This window comes from Sus scrofa, chromosome 1 (assembly GCF_054392235.1).
Source record: "Sus scrofa isolate SSC_HxYL_T2T_F1_AM1 chromosome 1, Sscrofa_HxYL_maternal_Yorkshire_Landrace_v2.0, whole genome shotgun sequence".
Classification (NCBI taxonomy): Eukaryota; Metazoa; Chordata; class Mammalia; order Artiodactyla; family Suidae; genus Sus; species Sus scrofa.
The window spans coordinates 179,562,477-179,583,540 of NC_139383.1; the positions used below are offsets into that span (position 1 = coordinate 179,562,477).

Sequence of the window (21,064 nt, forward strand, 5' to 3'; positions counted from 1 at the left end):
ACCTTAGTTAGAATTTGGAGGGCTCCCAATTCTCTTTTCCCTTGCCTTCGAAGGAGCCCAGTGAGTCGGGTCTTGTGTGTGAGTGTGAGATTGTGATTGTGTGTGCCTTTTAGACCCGGGCTCCTCTTTGGCTGTCCTCAGAGTTCACTGGCTTCTTTTCTGCTATTGTTTACAGTAAAAACTTTCTTGCTGGCTCCCTGCTTCAGCCTCATCTTCACCCTGTTGCAGCCAGAATGGTTATTCCAAAAGGCAAGGATGTCTCTATTCCTCCTGTGCCTCGATCCTTCAATGGCTCCTATAAACCTCAAGATAAGATTAGTGCGGAATTCAAGACCTTCTACCATGTGGCCCTAGCTTACTTACCTCCTAGTCTCACCGCTTTTTGCTCTTACTTGGCCTGCCCGGACCACTCTTCCTTTCACTCTTGTCACCCTCCTCCCTAGTTTCCTTGGCCTAGACTGTCTGGGGGCCAGGACGGCCAGGACGGGCTGACCTTTGTTTTCTGGGGATCCAGGGATCCCGGGTGCTCATCCTTGTAAGGGGGCCCTCAGGGGTGCGGGAGTGGGTTGAGAGGCCGGTGCTTCCCAAGGTGACCGCCAGGGGGCGGCAGGAGCGGCTCCAGATGACAGCAAAAGGCCGTGAGTAGGGAAGGGAGGAGGGAGCGAAGGAGCACGGATCCCGGCTCTCGGGATAGCAAACTCTGAGGCAGAGCTCTGCGCGCGCCCGAGCAGCTGGCCGCCCGCGCAGCCCGACGCTGAACCCGGCCGCAGCGGGAGCCGGTGCAGGACGAACGCGGGGCGGCGGCAGCGGCGGCCGTCCATGCGGCGGGCTCCGGGCTGCCCGGCGCCGGGAACCACACGGGGGCGAGGCTACGCGGCCGTCCGCCGCTCCGGGACGCGAACCGCCAGGTGAGCAGAGCCGCGCGCACCGCGCGCCCCCTGCCCCAGCCCGCGGGGCCTCGACCCGGCCGCTGCCCGCCTCTCGGGCCCCCTGTGGACGGCCGGGTGGGCTGGCGTGGCCCGCGAGGTGCGGTGGGTGTGTCCGGGGCGCCAGGGGTCTGCGCCCGAGCCGGGCAAAGGGAGCTAGCGCGCGCCTGTTCCGTGCGGACGGCTGCGCCTCCCTTTCCCTTTCTGGAGGATTCGCTCTGTCCCAGTGCCGGCACTCACCACTCCATTCTCCACTCGGAAACTCTAGGACAGTCAGCCTTGGCCATCGTGGAGTTGGGGCCCCGAGCGCTTTTGGTCGGAGTAGATGGGGATAGGAGAGTGCACACCCAGCCTGCGCGCCTCCATCCCATCCCGCCAACCTCCCGCCCAGGGCCAGAGAGAGCTGGTTGAATCTCGGTCCGCGCGCGTCGAGCCGAAGCCTGGGGCCTCGGCCCCACGGTTTTCTAGGAAGCCTCAAAACTGTGTGTGAAGCCCGAGAGGATGGGCTGTTTCTGCCAACTCCGGACACTTCCTCAAGTGCAGCCCAAGTACCTGCAGCCTCTTGGCGCGCTTAGAGAACTCGCTTTTCCCAAACTAGCCCATAATGGAGCTTTAGCGATCTGGAAGTTAGCATTTTTTTTTTTTTTTTTTTTCCTGCTTCTTAGAAATAGCATCAGCTCTAACTTGGAAAGAGGCTTTCAGGTCATTCTCAGGCCCACTTAGTATCTGGAATTTGTGGGGTCTGGGGGCAGGGTCTCCTAAAGCAGTCCCCACCCAGCCCCACGCCCCCTGGCCTCGGTTAGTGCCTGTTGAATGTGCGTGCTTGCGTTTTTTTCCCCGTCTCCTTTGTGACCCGCTCCAGGCAGCCCTGCGTCCTTTGGCAGGCAGTGAGTAAATCTGAAGCCTTGGACCAGGGTAGCTGGAGCAATCCTGGGATGCCTGTTGGAATAAGAGAAATAGAGACCTGAGAGAGCTCTAAGGAATCATCCTGTCCAACTGTCCTTTCACAGCTGAAGCCACAGGATAGGCTAAAGATTTTTCAAAGATCACATAGCCCTTAAAAACCTGTATATCCTGCGTATGTCTTCTACTTTACTGATAAAAGTGATGGAGTGGTTGGGCTTAATAGGATTTTATTGGGTCTCAAAATACAAAGAAGAAAACATTTTAAAGATGATTTCGATACAGTACTACTCAATGCCTATAGATTTCTGTTGGCACCACAGTTGAATTCCTTTAGAAAACAAAATCCTAGCCCTGAAATTAATGTGAGGAAGCAGATGAGAGTCTTGGGACTTTCCTATAAATCTCTGTAGGGCTGGAGCAGGAATTTCCCAGAGGTCCTGGAAATGCGTTTGGGTGATCAAAATACTGGATCCCCTACTGAACAAGCAATCTGGGTGGCCTCTTGTGGGGAGGGCTGGTCCCTTGAGCTCCTGGGATCTCCTCCATGCCTGGCACCCAGCAGGGCACCAGATTGGTCTTATCTTCATTTCAGTCTCCCCTGCCTTGAAGAAATGGTTCCAACTGGCTGTTAGGAAATAAATAAATAAATAAAATACAGCCTGGGGGTTTGGGAGTAATCAGCACTGGCTATTTTGACTTGAGGGTTGTTGTTGCTGTTGTTTGGCCTAGAGATGCTTGTTGTGATTGTAGTCAGTTGCCCTAAAGAGAGTCTGGTTATTGATTATCCATCCTTCTCCATCCCCACATTTCTCTCCCTGGCACCACCTTTCTCTCAGCTGCTGGGAGTCTCAATGTTTGAGGGCTCCCGACTCCCCCTCCCATCTTTCTTATTTATAGCTAATTCATTATCAGGTCCCTTCCACATTCTTTTGTGATATCACAGGAAATTATCTTCCTGTCTTAATTTCCTCTACCCCCTCCTTAAACCATGTCCACATTACAGTGATAGTCCCCCCTCTTGACTCCTGACCACCAGGCCCTTTCTTCATTTTAATCCGTCTTCATTCATGCTGACAGATTAATATTCCTAAAATTCTGATTTCACCACATCTTTCCTTTTAAGAAATCACAATGACTCCCCAGGATCCACATCTATTTAAATCGTCTCCAACGGATATTTTGGGGCATCGGCTGTGTGCCAGGGACTGTTAAACTAAGAACAAGACAATATCCTGGCCCTTGCTTTGTTGACAGGCCAGCAGATGATATATAGCCACCCAGAAGAGAAAGAGACATAAAGAAATAACCACAAACAATGCGGAACATGGTAGGGGGTGGGGGTGCAACACATCAAGGAGACACAGATGAGGGAGAAATGTTTTCCAGTGTGGAAGGAGCTAGGAAAGTTTCAGCTGGGCTTTGAAGCATGAAGAGGAGTTCAGGGAGCTGGGACAGGCTGAAAGGAGGGAAGGCATGTTAGGCAGAGGGCAGAGCTTAAGAGAAGACCCAGAGATGTCAAAGTGCGGTACAGACATGGTGCCAATCAAGGCCATTCTTCATCTGGGCATTTAAAGCCTGCCTTAATTTGAGTCTGTTCTGTTGATCCAAGGGCAGCCCAATTCTTCCCTGTCTGAAATCCTTCACTCCACTTACCTGGTCTTTTAATCGTGGTTTTGTATGCCCCCTTCCCCCAGCTCAGAAATTCACACTTCCGCTCTGCTGGTCTGAATTTTGCCAGAAAGTGGACCCCAGCCCTTCTTGCACATGCTCACCCCTCTCTTCCCTGAACCCATTTTAGGTGCTGCCCTACATTCTTTGCAGCTGCCTGTATTCAGCCTGGACATGTCCTAGTGGGCAAACCTCATCTCCCACCCTGAAGTTTCTCCAGGGTAGCTCCTGGGCTTCTGCTCCTGGAGCCTCTCCTGTTCAGGCCCCAGCAAACTTGAAAATGTGACTGGATTTGACCTTCCAGGCTAATTTTCCCTCCTTTTCCTTCTCCTCTCCACTTTTCCCACCCCTTATCTTTATTTTGTGCGTGTGTGTGCAGAATTGTGATATTTATTTACATATGTGCAGATCTAAAGGCTTTATGTGTGTTTATTGGCTGGCTTTTCTTTGAAGATAATGGATTAGAAACGTTATGCCCGTAACTACTGCATGACATAGGCTGACGCTGGTGGGGGAGCTTCGGTGGGAGGCTCTGTCTTGAGGCTGCTTTGCTGACTCTTGCCCTTTTACAGGATTCCCCCCTCCCCCTTTACCACTCTCTGTAGGGAGGTGATACTGGGCCACCCCTCATCTTTGGGCCTGATTTGCCTTCTTTTCTTTCCCCAGCCCATCAAAACTGACTTCTCTGGTTTCTGGAGCCTTGTTAGCCTGATGAACGCATACAGGTCATGTTTAATGAGCCCTGTGTGTGCTGTGCTTGATGCTCTAATCCTCCCAACAACCTGTGACAGAGATGGTATCATCTGCATTTTACAAGGAAGGAAACTCCACTTACTTGCCTGAGGTCACTAACTCAGGTTTTGAACCTGTCTTAGAACCCAGCTTTCTAAGTCTGGTGCTCTTTCCACTGAGCACCAGAAAGGGGTATCTTTGGAATACATGAAACAGAACATGGATCTGGTGGGGGAAAAAAAACCCACCCAGATTCCAGGGTGGAGGCAGGGCCTGAGAATGGGCATTTTAAAGATGGCCTCAGATAATGCTTCTGCACTCTCACGTTTGAGGACGACTGCCCTAGGCTGCCTTTGCAGTGAGGTTCTAGGGGTGGGTGGTGAGTTAATAAGCCACTTTATCCCAGGTAGCAGAGGTCTTTTTTAACAGAGGCCTTGACCTTGACTCTGAAGAGTAAACCATAGAGCAGAGACTTCTTTTGGTCCAAGAGGTCTTCAGTTCAGTCCTGAAAACACGCTCCCTGCCCCCTTGCCACAAAAGCAGGTAATCCTAGCCATCAGGCTCATGGCATTCCTGGGATGAGCAAGTGCTGAAGGAGAAGGACTAGGGTGGATTGGTTTGAGGCCCTAAGCCTCCTAGAGTCACAATGGCCTGGGACTCCCCAAATAGGACTGAGCATCAGAGCCTTCATTTCCTCCCTCCGCACATGGTGAGTCACACCTTCTGCCCCAGGGTGGGCTCTGGTTATTGACACATCTCCTTCATTCTCCAGGCCTTTATTTGGCCCCCCTCACACCTCCAGCCTTGGTTTCCCCATCTGTAACAAAGGGTGGCTATGGCCTGGTGTGGGGACCCAGGCACAGGCACACAGAGCATTAGGCAAAAGCCTGGCATCTAGTGGGTGCCTCATGCCAGTTCTCATCCCATTTAACTGCTCTGTACCCCCTCAGTGCTTGGCAGACAATTAGTGCTCAATATATGTGCTAAAGAAAAAGTGATTTCAGGCCCCCTCAAGTCCAAGGGGTTTGTGTCTGGAGGGCTAAATATTCAAACCTGAGAAATGAACACCCCCAGCTGTGTAGTTATATGATGATAATGATGATTATGAATTACACAGTCAACATCCTCTCACCTCTCCATTTCTCTCCTCCAGTTTCCCTTTAGTTTCCTCCAAGAAGAACCTAAGAAATAGCTATGCAGCAGGTTTCTTTACCGATGGTTACTTGTTCCAGAAGAGACTGGTGCCTTTCTGCCTTCCTTTTTCTCTTTTCCCTTAATTGGGAAGGGAATTGTGCATGCTCATGAGATCCCTGGTGCCTTGGTCCAGTGATCGCCGAGTGGTACCCCGGTAGTGTTCTCCCTAAGACCCTCTCCTCTTGGGCGTGGTCTTAAGTGCCGGCTTACACTGTAGTTGTCCCAGAAGGGTGGCACTCGGCAGCCCACGACCTGGGCTGGGCAGCGGGCAGGACGGCCCTACCCTCCAGCCAGCTGGCCCACTGCCCGAGGGCTGGCCGGCTGCAAGGACCCAAGTAATGAGTGATTAATGGGCGCCCCATCTAATCTCCTGCCAGGGGAAATGAAGGGGCAGCCGTGGGCCGGGGCTCGTCATGACCTGCTCCAGGTGGGCTTGGAATGCACCCAGCTCAGGATGGGGATTAAGGCTTGAAAGATGAGAGGAAATGAGATGTTAACCCTTTAGGCCGTGGCCCTCTGAGCCCCAGCAGGGAAATCACAAGGGAATTATCTGTAGGCATCTGATGAAAGGGCAGCTTGGCCTTTGATTTACAGCAGGGATGCAGCCACATGACTACAGGGGGAGGGAGGCAGGGTGTGACAAGCGACGTCTTTGACCTAACCATTTTTCTCAGAAGCTCAGATTCATTTCTTCTGAAAATGGATACGCCCACTGAGGGGAGGCTGCCCTACCTGCTTCCTTCTTGGAAACCTTCTGATCACATCAGCAAGTTACAAATTTGTACTTGCCAAACAGACTGTTCCTTCTGTAAGGCAGGGCCTCTGACCGCTGGTCCTTTTGAGGAGGATGGAAGAGGGAGTCCTCAGGCACTGGGTGGGCACCGTCTGGGCAGTGGGGCCCTCCTCCTTTCAGGTGGCTCTGGGTGTGGAGGGTGGGAGCACTCTCCAGCCAGTTCCCTGAGTTCAGGCCTTGGCTCCGCCCTGCTTGGGAGCCCTGAACAGTTCCGCAGTCTCTGGTGTTGCAGTTTTCTGGCCTGTAAGGTGGGCCAAGTCATAAAGCATACATACTGTGGGTGAGATTCATGAGAATGTCAAAAGCTTCAAGCAGTCTCAGACGCGTGGAAGTGCCCCTCGAAGGGCGGCCTTCATTTTTTTTCTCACTTCTCAGGCTAAATCCAGAGACCAGAGCCTCAGTGGGAAGGATGAAAGCAGCTTCTCCTCCGCACCTCTCAGATTTGCTCAGGGTGATTGATCTCTCACTTGTTTGACCTCTGACCCGCACATGCCTTGAATTCTGGTCCCCCCACCCCTTCCTTTGCTGCTGGCTCCCTGGCCTCCAGCTGCCCTTTTGATTCCACTGCCTGCCCCCTGCCCCCACCTCTATGCTTGGCTGCCAGTCCTCTCGTGGCATGGCCCTTCCACACCCGCTAAGCCCATTGCCAGCCTTGCTGTGACCTGACTGCCCAGAGCATAGTGGCTGAGAATAGAGAGGACAGCTGAAAGCAAGATGAGGCGCTGTGGAGACCGTCTGATGTGGGTGCAAATCTCAGCTCTGCCCACCTCCTCTTCTGGCTCCTCTGAGCTCCTGTTGCCTCATCCTTAATTGACACAAGAATAGTAACACTTATCTAAGAGTTGAGAGGGTCGCAGCAGCGGACACAGAGCTCTTTGAGACTGGGGGAGGGGAGTTTATTGCTAGTTATAAGGTGAGTCTGGAGGGTAGAGCTGTGTCTATTGCTATTTAAAAAGTGAACCTTGAATGTGGAGCTGTGTCTTCAACTTTTGAAGTCTCATTACAGGGTGTGTACTGACATCCTAGCTTAGTGTCTTTTCCAGAACAGACAAGTACTCAGGTCCTGTTTGACATTAGTCAAGGCTCAGGGTTTCATTCTGCTTGAAGTTCAAAGGCTCTTCTGGCCAGGTAAGGGAGAAGGAACTGATGTTTATGGAGCTCCATGTCAGGTACTGGGATTTACTTGCATTAACTTATTTAATCCTCCCAACTGTCCATGTGAGCTAGGCATGAGTCTTCTTGTCCTACAGCGTAGAAAGCTGAGGCTCAGAGAGGTTAAGGAAATTAGACAGGCTCACACAGCAAGTGGATGTCAGAGTGATATTTGAATCCCAAGTTATCTGACTCCAAAATATGTGCTGTGGGGCTAATGGGTCAATTTGTGCTTCAGTCTAATTATAACCCCCGAGAAGTCTAAGTGTAACTGCTTAAAAGTCTCATTGTAACCCACTTGAAATTTTAAAAAAATTAAATAGAATTCACATATCATAAAATTAACCATTTTCAAGTACACAGTTCAGTGGATTTTGGTTTATTCATAAAGTTGTGCCACCATCACCACGATCTAATTCCAGAATATCTTCAGCACCTCTAAAAGAAACTCCACACCCATGAGAAGTCACTCTCTGCTCCTTCCTCCCCATAGCCTATGGAAACCATGAATTTACTTTCTGTCTCTATGGATTGTAGATATTTTATACAGGTGGAATCATATAATATGTGGTCTTTCGTGACTGGCTTCTTTCATTAAGAATAATGTCTTCAAGGGTTCATCCATGTTGAAGCATGTACTAGGGCTTCATTCCTTTTTACTGCTGTGTAACCCACTTAAAGAGTAAGGCTGATGGGTTTGCTTAGAGAAGGGATGGATTAGAATCTCAGGAGAGATGCAGCACAAAGGGGTGCTTATTTTTTGCTGTGGGCAGATGTGAAAGGACTGTGGCCACAGGGGCAGGTGGAGAGAGTCCTCCCGCCTGAGTGCGGAGGTGGAGGCAGGTGGGGGTTGGCTGGTTCCCCACGTCTGGGGGTGGCAGGTGTGCTCAGCTTCTCATGCTGCCCTTGGCTTGTGCCATTGGCAAAGCCTGTTGAGATGCATCCTGGAGAGGCTACATGGGTGCTGTGGACCCCTGCCTGGAGGGGTGGGCTAGAGGCTTTTGGAGCCCTCTTTGCCAGGCTGCCTAGTTTCAGTGGTGGGTAGACATTTCCACCCCTGCACTGTCTGTCACATTGCTTTTACCTCCAGGTGGACTCCGGTGTCAAAAGCTGCAGGCTGATGACGACATTGCTGATTTGATTTTGAAGTTTCTGCATATTATAACACTTTATTTTTTTCTGATTATAAAGGTAAGGTATATTTATTGTGGAAAACATAGGACATACAGAAAACACAAAGGAGAAAAATGAAAATTGCCCATAATTCTCCAACCAGTGACAACCATTACTTTGAATGTTTATCTTCCTAGTTTCTCTCTGAGCACATGCACACACACACACACACACACACACACGCACAGAGTTTTATAAATTGATATTATGCTAAACATGTTGTTTTGTTCACTACTGTTTTTGCTTAATACATCATAAAAATTTTTCTTATGTACTGACATTTGCTATTGTTCAAAGCATGATTTTTGGAACTGTATTTTTAAAAATATTAGTGTTCACTTAAACAGTCCTCTGGCCATGCTGGTTGTTTTTCATTTTTCAATGTTGTTTATAAGTAAAACTTCTTTTGTGCATTTTTTTGTACTTATGTCAATGCATAGCGCTGTTTCTGGGACAAGAGATATATAAATACTCTTTTTTTTTTTTTTTCATCTTTTTGCCTTTTCTAGGGCTGCTCCCATGGCATATGGAGGTTCCCAGTCTAGAGGTTGAATCGGAGCTGTGGCCCCTGGCCTACACCACAGCCACAGCAACTCGGGATCCAAGCTGCATCTGCAACCTACACCACAGCTCACGGCAATGCCGGATCCTTAACCCACTGAGCAAGGGCAGGGACCAAACCCACAACCTCATGGTTCCTAGTCGGATTTGTTAACCACTGCACCATGACGGGAACTCCCAAGAGATATAAATACTCTTAAGGTATTTGACACATATGGTCAAATTGGCCTTCCAGGAAGACTGTATAATTCCACAATTGTGTTATTTTTTTTTAACATGAGTTTTATTATACATGTAACTTGCCCAAAGCATCTCTCATTCCCCTCTGCCCGCCTCCTCCAGCTCCCCCCCGCCCCCCGCCACATCTGCATAGTGCACTAACTGCTCATCTTGTTTTCTCCTTGGTGTTTGCCCGTATTTTAATGTAAGCATGTCTTTTTTTTCACATGGAATGATTTTTATGTGAACACAGTTGGGGGTTCCTATTTTTAAATGCAGTGATCATTTCCAACGTCTTGCCCTATCATGATTTCCTTAGCCGTTTCCCCATCCTTTGTTAGGGATCAAGGTTGTTTCTAGTTTTTTCTTAATGAAAAAATTCGTCCTTCCAACTTGAACATTCAAGTTGCTGGGTTTTTTGTTTGTTTGTTTGTTTTGTTTTCATGACTTCACATTCCATTTTGGGAATTCAGTTCCTGGTCATGTCATCACCAGGTCCATAGCAGGAGCTGTTGTAATAACGTGAATGCTGCTGAGGGGCCTTCAGAGAAAAGGCACCTGGGAGGCCCAGGTGAGAGAACCCAGACACAGAACCAGTGCTTGTTTTGGCCTCCCCTTTTCCTCTCCTTATTAGGAACTGTTCTTTCCTCAGACTCACGTCAAGGAACTCAACACCTCGGTCCTACGAGGGATATAAGAGGTGTGTGAGTTGGGGCTTTCCGAGGTCCATGCGGTGAAATTATGTCAGTGTTCGTGTGTGATCATGTATACTTGGCATTGTACAATAGGTGGTCTTGTGACTGGCTGCTTTCACTAGGCATAGGGAAGGGGCGGGTCTTGGTGACTTCTGAGACTGTGCTTTCGTGGTTCTGTGTGGGCCTTGCCATGTGTTCACTGCCCCTGCTTCCAGTACTTTCTGAGTCACTGCCATGCATGGTCCAGCCCTGCATTGCAAGTGCCATGCATTCCAGTCCTGACTCAGCCACGTATTGCTGTGAACAGCTTAACTTCTTGGAACTTCACTCTTTTGTGAAGTGGAATGACAATCTGTACGATCCCTATACCTGCTGTGGGAGCTAGAGGAGACAGCATGTGGACAGCATTTAGCATTTGTCCATTTCCCTAACAAAATGAAGGGCCTGCCCCCTGCCTTTGTGAGCATTGGAACATCTGTCCATCTTAAAGAGAAAGATGGCAGTCCTGCACTGGCAGCTGTTACACCTCTGGAGGGGGAAGGCGGGTAGGCAAACAGTGTGGTAAACTTTATGCAGGAGGAAGGCCCGGGAGATGAGCATCAGACTGACATAGAAGGGAAGTCACAGAGCCTTAAGAGGGGCCACACCCTCATATGGGAAACAGCCTTGGGGTGTGGGGGGTGAGTGAGGGAGAAAGTCGAAGTCTGTTGTTTCATGGGGTGGCTGCATTCTTGAAGACCTCACACGATTCGGATCTCTCATCATTCAGACTACATTTTCCCATAAAAGAAATGTACGGGGCGTGCATGTGTGCTTGGTGCATCCTCAGAATGCATAGTTTTGCTGAAGCATGGCTTTTTATGTTGTCACTGTTATCTCCAGCACGGCACAGAGGGCTCACTCATAAATGGCCCACTCGGTATCTCAGGACAGTGGTTTGGCTTCCTTAATCCCAGGCTGCTGGTGGTGGTTGTTTCTGTTATCATTTCAGTGTGTTTTCAATCCAGCACCACCATGTGACAGGCTGTCTAGATCAGGGGTCTGAAAATCTTTTTTTTTTTTGGTCTTTTTGCCTTTTCTAGGGCCACTCCCGCGGCATATGGAGGGTCCCAGGCTAGGGGACCAATCAGAGCTGTAGCCACTGGCCTACACCAGAGCCACAGCAACACCAGATCTGAGCCACGTCTGCAACCTACACCACAGCTCATGGCAACGCCGGATCCTTAACCTACTGAGAAGGTCAGGGACCGAACTCGCCACCTCATGGTTCCTAGTCGGATTCGTTAACCACTGCGCCATGATGGGAACTCCTTTTTTTTTTTTTTTTTTTTGATAAAGGGCCAGAGAGTTAACATTTTGGCTTTGTAGACTGTATGGTCTTTGTTGCAACTAATCAACTCTGCCTTTTGAGCCTGACAGCAGCCATCAAAGATCCATAAATAAATGGTGGTAAAACCTTATCTATGGACACCACAACTTGAGTCTCATATAATTTTCACATTGTAAAATAGCGTTCTTCTTTTGGTATTTGTTCAGACATTTGAAAACATGACAAGAGCAGGCAGTGGGTCAGGTCTAGCCCACCGGCCAGAGTTTGCTGACCCCTGGTCTAGATGACTCTAGTATTTGAAAACTTATTTTCATTGAGTGAATGTTAAAAAAGTAAAAAGAGTGAATGTTAAATTTTCCCTGTGGTCAACAAAGTCACTCGTAGAAGATGCAGTGCTCATAAGAGTAGAGCTTAGTTCACAGGTTCTATCAAAACATTGTGGGTATTTGTCAGCCTGGGTGATGCCAACGTAGGCAAGTACTTCAGTACAAGCTGAAATTCCTTTTTTCTTTTAAATCTTTTTAGGGCCATATTGACAGCATATGGAGGTTTCCAAGCCAGTGGTCCAATCGGAGCCGTAGCCACCAGCCTACACCACAGCCACAGCAACTCCAGACCTGAATCGCATCTGTGACCTGTACCACAGCTCATGGCAACCTGGAATCCATAACCCACTGAGTGAGGCCAGGGATCGAACCTGCATCCTCATGGATGCTAGTCAGATTTGTTTCCTCTGAGCCATGATGGGAGCTCCCTAACCTGTAATTCCTTAAGTAGTTATTCTAATGGATTTTAAACTTTAAATCATATTATTTTCAAATATAGGCATCAAATGACTTTATTAAGAGCTGGATCATTCTATTTCATGATTCAGATTGTATCCCATACTGTTGTTAATTATTGCATACCATGCTGGAGTCTAGCAACCCTGCCTGCCTCTCGACAGCCTGATGGCCTGTGTTAAGGGGTTTGGAGCTTGGTTCTGGCTGGGATTTTTGTTGCAGAAGCCAGGGGAAGGCATGGGAAGGAGCACCAAAGCGTATGTGTGGCACATGGTAAATGTGGGATAAACTTGTTCCCTCTCTTCCCTTTCTTTTCCTCCCCACCCAAATGTTCTGTATATTTGGTCAGCTCCAAAGCATGCTGAGCCTCTTTGAAATTGTTACTTTGGTTCTTTCCACATGCAGTAAAGTCACTAACCTTTTTAAATGGAAACAAAAACAAAGGCAGTTAGAAAGCAGTTTCCCCTCCTGGGTCACCAGCTTTCTCTTGCCGGAGACTCAGATAATCGGCAGTGCTGTGCTGAGACTGCGGCTGGGGCCAGAAGAGAGGCCCCAGGTCCAAGGCAGGCGCCTCCAGCTGGGTGCAGACACAGCTCTCCAGCCAGGAGGGGGGGTGCCTGGCCTGCTGGCTGCTCTGAGTTCCGAAGCTCCTGGGTGTATCTTGGTTTCAGAGATTCCAATGGTAGGAAAGCCAGGATCCTCTCCAGACGAGAGACCACCAGCCCCGAAGGTGACTGTGATGCCGTGGATCTTGGCTCTCGAGTGTGCTTTTGCTGTGTGTGTTGGATGGAAGGCCCGTCTTGAGCAGACGTGTTTTTGTGTTGTTCAGAGGCTGATGGTGCATAACCACGTGTACTTTCTGGCCGGAGGTCTGGCAGGATGTGAAGAGAGGCAGCCACTGACCTTTGGCTGGTAAGATTTTGCACTGTTACGTGGGACAGGGGGCTGGCATGCTTCCTGTGGTTTAGGAGCTCTATGATTTATAGACAAGTGGTCTTGGTGCCCAGGGCATGGGCATTGAGTCCTGACTTGGCCACCACCTTGCCGTTTGACTTCCAGTAACCATTCTACTCTGTCTCTGGGGTCACTGATTTTTCACTCTTAAATGAAGGTGAGAGCCATTTCTGAGGGCCCATTTCTCAGTTGAGACATGGGGAGGTAGGGGAGCCTGGACTTTCACCCTCACCCTGTAGCAAGAAGATGTCCTTGCCCCTCTGCACTGGATGGTCAGACGAGGCCTAGTGGACAGTCAGGAGTAAGGGGTACCACCCAGCAGTAAGGAGGCCATGCATCCTTTCCTGCTTCCCCTCCCCACTAGTGCTGCCAGTGGAGGCCACAGGAGGCACAGGGAAGTATCAGTGGAGACCTGCTGGGGAGACCCTGGCTCAGCAGTAATGGTGCATCCCCTCCATCTTCAGGTGTCAGTGGAAGCCAGGTGGGAACCTGGCCTTCTTTCCCCAGCTGGCTGTAATGAGGGAGGGTCCCCCTTCTGCTGGAGCAGTGTCAAAGGAAGCCAGCTAAAACGGAAGGTTTACGTGAGATCTAGAGCCTCATAATGTGATACCTAAAATGTCCAGGTTTCAATTGAATATCACTAGTCATACCAAGCGGCGTAGAGATCTCAAACTTCATGAGAAGAGGGAGTCACTTGATGCCAACACTGAGATGACAGAGATGTGGGAATTACCTGACAAAGATTTTAAAGCCATGATTCTAAAAATGCTTCAGTGAGCAATTATGAACACACTTGAAACAAATGAGAAGAAAACAGAACATCTCAGCAAAGAAATGGGAGGTATAAAGAAGAACCAAATGAAAATTTTAGGCCTGAAAAATACAATAACAAGGAAAATCTCACTGCATGAGTTAACTGGCAGAATGGAGATGACAAAGGAAAGAATCCATGAATTCGAAGACAAAATGATAAAAATGACCTAATTTGAACAACAAAGAGATCATAGGGGGAAGAAAAAAAGAACAGGTCCTCATAGACCTGAAAGGCTAGAACAAAAGATCTAACATATGTATCTTTGAAATGCTAGGAGAGACAATAAAGGGAGGGACTGAAAAAGCACTCAGTGAACTAATTGCTGAAAACTTCTCTAGGTGAGGATGAGACACATGCCTCCAGATTCAAGAAGCTTAGTAAATTCCAAACAGGATAAACCCAAAGAAATCCACACTGAGGTATGTCATACTTAGACTTCTGAAAATAATTTTGAGAAAGAAGAAAGTAGGAGGACTCAGTCTGCCAGGGTTCAAGACCAACAGCCACAGTAGTTAAGACCGTGTGGTATTGGCAGAGGGACAAGCACACAGAGCAGAAATTTGCACATCTTTTTTTTTTGATAAAGATGTGTAGGGAAATCAGAGAAACATTAACTATAATGATGTGGATGATGGCTTGGAAGAGTCTGGTAGAAGACAGAGAAGAGAGGAGTGTTTGTCTGAGAGTTAATACACATGAAGAATTGAGAATTGGTGAGCCTGGGTCAAGGGCTCCTGGGAGAAGGACATTGAGGAAGCCCAGGTAGGCTTTGCACTTTATTCATTGGAAGAATAGCAATGCTACCACCAAAGTAGAAAAGTTCGGTAGGAAGAGGGCTTGGCCTGGAGCTGGTGACCAGGTTCTTCAATTATTCATCTTGGGTGGGCCCACCGCAGGAGGAAACTGGAACTATAGGAAAATAGTCTGAGTGAGACGGCAGGTCTTGAATTGTTGGGTTTTTGAGACCTCAGCATGAGATAATAATCAGAGAGGTCAGAGGGTAGGAGTCCTTACGCAGTGTACATAGCTCATTAGTAGGGGGTGGGCTATAGCTGATATTTTTTTCAGTCCTGGTTTTGGTCACAGGGAAAGCCAACAAGGCAAACAGAGGAGACAGGAAGAGAACAGACTTGCATGGGCACTGACAGTGGGCTTCAAGGAAAGGGGTATGGTCACAGTTTTATTCTTGTTAAACTCAATTGCCTTTTATTGGCCCCCTTGACCTCTGGGTGATCTTTGACTCCAAGGCCTTGCCTCTCTTGGTTTCCTTGAAAATATCTCCGGATTCACAAGATGACCATCTGTTTTACATTATCACCATCTCTTAATCACAGCAGCTGATTTCAGCTTTACCTAGCACCAGCCCATCACAGAATTGTGTCGAGGAAGTGAGACTAATTTGCTGGGTCTCTGCTTCCCTCTGTAAGGATATATGGAGCCTTTCAGCCTACATTGCACAGCAGTGATTGCTACAAATCATTGACTAGATTTCTATCGCTTAAAAAAATAATGACATAACTCAAATGTCAATGCAAAAGCCCTGAGAGCCAAGCAGGAAAAGGCAAATCCTTCCTCTGATGTTCAAAAGCACCAAGAGCAGCACGTGTGGCCGGCTGATTTATGGTGGCCCAGGCCCACAGAGCCGAGATGTGTTCTGGATGGGCAAGTGTGTGGGGGCACTGAGTTGATATCTTGGACTCAAGGCCAAAGCCGTCATGGAGGGAACAGACCAAAGCACAAGCTCACGCACAGCAGCTCTCCTGGCGGGGCGGGGGTTGCAGCCTGTGTTGTGCACCAGGTCTATGTGAATTCAGAAGCTCTCTTGGAAATGTGTATCTGATGTGGGTGCCCGGGGACCTGAGAGGCAGCTGAATGGAGTGCTGAGACAAGCCGTGACTCAACAGCGGATGAGCTTGGGTTCCAGCCTGTTGCTGCCCCTTGCCAGGGGCCCATTGCTCATGGTGACCTAGGGCACAGCACGTCACTGCTCGCAGCCTCATTTCCTCCCGTGTAAAATGGGTTTATCCATAGTACTTACCTCATTAAACAGTGTTTGAAAGGTGTTCAGCACAGCCTATCAAGTAGTATACATCAATAAAAATTTAAAATCTTTAGTCCTAGCTTTGCCTCTAATGAGCTGTGATGCTTTCTACCAGTCATCTTATTTCGTTGAGCATCAGTTTATTCATCTGTGAGTCATCGTTACAAAATAATGAAATTGGAGAGTTGGATTAGAATCTCCCATCCCGGGTTTTTGTTTTTTTTTTTTCTTTTTACAGCCACACCTGCGGCATTGGGCTGGGGGTCCAGTTGGAGCTGCAGCTGGGGCCTATGCCACAGGCACAGCAATGCCAGATCTGAGCTGCATCTGTGACCCATGCCATGATGAGAACTCCTCTCCCAGTTTTCTCATGCTTTGTGGTTCTGTAATAAGATGTCAATCAGAAAATTCACAAAGGAAATAATCAATAGCTTTAAAGTCAGAGTAAAAACATATTTGCATAAAAGTTAGAAGCAAAATTAAAAGACAAAAATCAAACTGAAAGAACTTGACAAGATAAAGATTAATGTCTAATAGAGGAGGAGCTTCTTAAAAAGTCAACTGAAAATTGATTTGTTCTTTTAATGTTAGTGCACTTGGGGGGGGTGTGTGTGTGTACATGTGTATGTGTGCACACACAGATGTACCCAGGTACTTGCCAGAGTGCCAAGAAGCCGTTTGTAGATGCCAAGACCTGGGCTTTGTATCAAAAGGTAGAGAAGTGCCATGGGAGCAGCCCAAGAAATGGCAAAAAAAAAGAAGGAAGAGAAGGTGGACCAGGAGAGTAGCTCAGCCTGAGCCAAAGCTGCTGTTAGTCCCATGGCCACCTGCCTTTGACCAAAAGTGGCTGGAGAAAATATTGGGTTTTAGAATGAGATGGATCATCGTTTTGGAGAAGGCCTGGGCTGCACACTAGAAAATCCATGGTTTCCATGCCTTGCTCAGGCTGTGGTTGTCTGATCTTGTTTCCTTTGATGACTACAACCCAGGGATTACAAGTCACCCTTGGCAGAGGATGCTGGGGAGAGGCTGAGTCTGAGTGGGGAGGAAGGCTGGAGTCTGTTTCTAGGCATCTTTGATTCCTTAGGTAGAGTAGCCTGCATCCCCTCACATGTGTTTATTTATGTGTCTCAGACTTTAGGAGTAGAGTGGAGGATGTCATTGAGGGTGTTCATTTCAGAAACAACTAGCAGTCACTACAAAACAGGAAAGACTCTTCAGATCCTGGGCTGGGCATCAGTACGCTGGGAATGTAGTATAATCATTACTGAAGAGAAGGCCCTCCAAGTGAGATTGAATGTGAGTTCCTTCCGTCCTCACAGAACACCTGCTGTGCCCCAGGCACTCTTCTAGGCACCAGGAATAATAAAAAATAAGTCTTCAAGAAGAGTTTTTCTCTTCCGTAGTGTCATGTTATGGGGAGGAAAGGCAAGCACAGATCATGCTGATGCATGTGACCATTGCTAGGTCAGAGTTCTGCATGTAAGACTCACACAGAAGTAAGGAAATTTAGCCAGGTTTATCAAGTGCTGTAAAACAAGTCACTAAGTAAGTACTATTTGGAGAAGAGAAAGTGCTCTTACTCCAAATGCATTTCTCTCTTTGATCTGCAGTATCATGTCATCGGAAATTGAAAAAGCAACTCTGTACAGAAGTAGGAACAAATGGCTCATGTATATAAAATATCTTGCCTGCCTAATATTTCTACCCTTGACTGTTTCCCTTAGTTACCTGGGAAACGTTTTTTAGGACTGAAAACAAATATACACCACATCAGTGTTGATGACCATGAAAATGATGTAATTTGCATAGAAGTCCTTGACTAATCTATGCTGATTATCTAGTTTCTCCTGGGAAGAAAGGAGAAGTAAGGTGTTTTCTTTCATGAGTTAACAAAACCCACTGTAATATGTTTGCTTAAACTATCCAGGGGGTTTTAGGATCTTCTCAACATTTTTTCCTAATTCAGATTCTCTGGGTTTTCAGGATGCGGTGGGCAAGGCAGCCAGTTTGCAGAACGGAGGTTCATTGGGAAGATATGAGTTCTGTGGCTGAGTTTGAAAGTGATGGGGAAAAGGATGAACTGTGGAAGAGGTAGGAGAGAAGACAGCAGAGGGAGTGTCAAGGGAACATCCCTCTGGCTGGCTTCAGCCCAGGAAGGAGAAGCTGGAAATGTGACCAGGCCTAGGGCTTCAAGGTCAGCTTTCTTGAATACCCAGCTGCCAGGGGTGGGATTTCCTGAAAGTAAAGGGCTGAAAGGGCTGTGGCGAGCGATGATGGCCAGCAGAGGGCTTGGGAGGGCCAGACCCTCTGTGAAGGCAGCACAGATCTGAGGTGGGCTGGTGCCTTCGTTCTGTCCCCAGGGCTATCTCTAGTCATTCCCAGAGCATCAGCAACAGCACGTAGAAATCAGACATGGCCCGATTCCTAAGACACAGACTATTCATCCTTCACACATTTTTCCCTGCAATCATCAAAGTTCTTTTGCATGCCCGCTCTGTACCAGGCAGAGATAAGAAAAGATGTAAAGATGAAGAAAACATATACCTGGCCTTGAGAAGCCTCCCTATCCAGTGAGGGACAAGAAGAAACAGAGCATCTGTTAAAAGATGACAGTCCCTTCTCTTGGAAGCTTTTAGACTCTGTCCTGTATCTCCCATTGTTGACTGGAAGACTTGCCCACTGCATTGTTATGATGACTCTTCAAAAGATATCCTTCTCTCGAGAGAGTAATGTAAGTGTTAACAATGAAAGTCTGGGGAGTTCCCGTCGTGGCTCAGTGGTTAACGAATCCGACTATGAACCATGAGGTTGTGGGTTTGGTTCCTGGCCTTGCTCAGTGGGTTAAGGATCCAGCGTTGCCGTGAGCTGTGGTGTAGGTTGCAGACGTGGCTTGGATCCCACGTTGCTGTGGCTGTGGCGTAGGCCAGCAGCTGCAGCTCTAATTCGACCGCTAGCCTGGGAACCTCCAAATACTGCAGGAGCGGCCCCAGAAAAAGGCAAAAAGACCAAAAAAAAAAAAAAAAAGAAAAAAAAAAGCAATGAAAGTCTGCTCTGCTGTTTACTTCCTTGGAATGTTTGCATTCCCTTTGCCTATATCAGCCACTGGGTGCTCAGTCTGAGATAACGTATTTATTTTTATTTTTATTTTTTGCTTTTTAGCACCGCACCTGCAGCATATGAAAGTTTCCAGGCTAGGGGTTGAATCTGAGCTGCAGCTGGTGGCCTACACCACAGTCACAGCAACACAGGATTTGAGCCGCGTCTGAGACCTACACCACAGCTCATGGCAATGCCAGATTGCTGACCCACTGAGCGAGGCCAGGGATTGAACCTGAATCCTCATGGGTACCAGTTGGATTTGTTTCCGCTGTGCCACAACAGGAACTTCCAGATAATGTATTCTTGTGAAAGAAATACTCTTTTATATGTGTGCATTTATTGGTCTGCTTCTGTAAGCACGTAAGTGCCTCAAGGGCAGGGATCCCCCCCTTGTTATATGTAGTATCTTACACGAAGCCTGACCCAATATGTATTGAAAGCTCATTAGCTGGTAACCTGATTGTCCCACATACAAATACTCAGGGACCTCAAGGTGACTGGGCCCAACTTTACAGGAGACATCGGGCCACTCTGCTGTGTCATGACTTGAGGAATCCACTGAGACCTAGAATGGCCCTTTATCTCCAAACTAGTACTCAAGATGATATCTGGGAAAAGACATGGACCAGCAGCAGACAGAGCCTCTGTTGTGGGTAGAGGTCAGCATCAAAAGATGGTTAAGTGCTTAAATTCGAGACTCAGGTTGCCTGGGTTTGAATCCTGATTCTCCTACCTACCAGCTGGGTGACTGAGAAAGTTACTTAACTTCTCTGTACCTCCATTTCTCAATGGCGCCTCCTTCATGGGGTTGTTGTGAGGACGAAATGAGTTCATACAAAGCCCTTTGAAGACCATCGGCCACATGGTCACCGCTCAGTAGATGTTTGCTAGTGTCCGCCACATTGTTATTATTATCTGAAATGATAGGTTATTAAATTGCTCATCTTGGCTCAGTTTGCTCCAGGTGATGTTCATGGCAGTCAGATCATGTCCTGAAATGTTTCATCTCCGGGCAAATACGTGAGGAGCACCCAGTCCCTTTGGGCTAGCATCCATCCCTCCATTCATTCATCCATCTGCTCTTTCCTTCATTAATTGAGTGTCTAACTCTGCAAGATTCTCTTCTAGGTGGGAGGCAGTGAGTGAACAGAGGCAAAGCCTTGTCATTGGTGGTCTGTATTCAAATCCAGGTCCTACCCTTCACCTGTCCTGTGGCCTCAGTTTCGCTAGGATGATCAGATTATATGACTTAGGTAACATGTCAGGTACGGTAGTACAAGTTGATTCTTAACTTTCTTTTCTTCTACTTTCCTGATAATGGAAGACAGAGGTGGGTTGATGCTGGTGTTGGGAGCCACCAGCCTGGTACTTTGGTCCACAGAGAACTGGAGTGTCAGGTAGGGGCCAGGGTTCTGTGAGAAGAAAGTGCCGTAAGAAGAAAAGGTGGCAGGGCAGGAGGAGGTGTGGGTGATGTTGGTGAAGACAGGACAGGGAAGGATGGATGGAGGTCCAGTGTGGGGGCTCCGGTCTCTGGACCCTCGGGGGCTGCTTTCACAGAGAAGCAGGCAGGTGCTCGTGTTCCTGGGTGCTGATGTGGGGTCTGAAGACCTCTCTTTGAAACCTCTGGTTCTCATTCTTGTGCTGCTGAGTCACTTCCTCTCCCCAAGGACTAGGGCTTTTGTTTGTCTGGGTGGTTGCTTTACATTATGGGAGTTCCAGAGGGAGAAGCCAGCACGTGGGAGGGAAGAAGGGAGGGAGAGGGAACTGGCGCCTGCGGTTGGGATGTGGCCACGAGGTGGGCTGAGCAGATCCCTCTCTTTGGGAGCATGGAAATGAGGGGGTATCTTCCAGGAGTTCTGGTCAGGGCAGAAAGAGGAGGGACAGGAAGGATACTGAGAGGTGGGTGTGGGATAAGGGGCAGTGCCTGGGGCACAGTGGCCCCTTCTGGGGGTGAGGGGAGCCGTCTCCTGCCCTGGGTTAGATCTGTAGTGGCCGCTCTTTCCGTTCCCCTCCATCCTGAGC

At 48.3% G+C, this 21,064-nt stretch overlaps 1 protein-coding gene across 4 annotated transcripts in view; it reads left to right on the forward strand.

The window, feature by feature from the left end:
* The first annotated feature begins 638 nt into the window (after positions 1–638).
* THSD4 (thrombospondin type 1 domain containing 4) overlaps positions 639–21,064 on the forward strand; it is a 576,503-nt gene continuing 556,077 nt past the window's right edge. The window contains exons 1-3 of one of the 4 annotated variants that reach the window (XM_084979881.1): positions 639–908; positions 8,462–8,562; positions 9,820–9,895. The gene's annotated coding sequence lies outside the window, so the exon portion shown is untranslated. Of the gene's footprint in view, positions 909–8,461; positions 8,563–9,819; positions 9,896–12,960; positions 13,044–21,064 lie in introns of those variants that run through there. The other 3 variants (XM_021073928.2, XM_021073924.2, XM_084979888.1) reach the window with 3 other exon arrangements.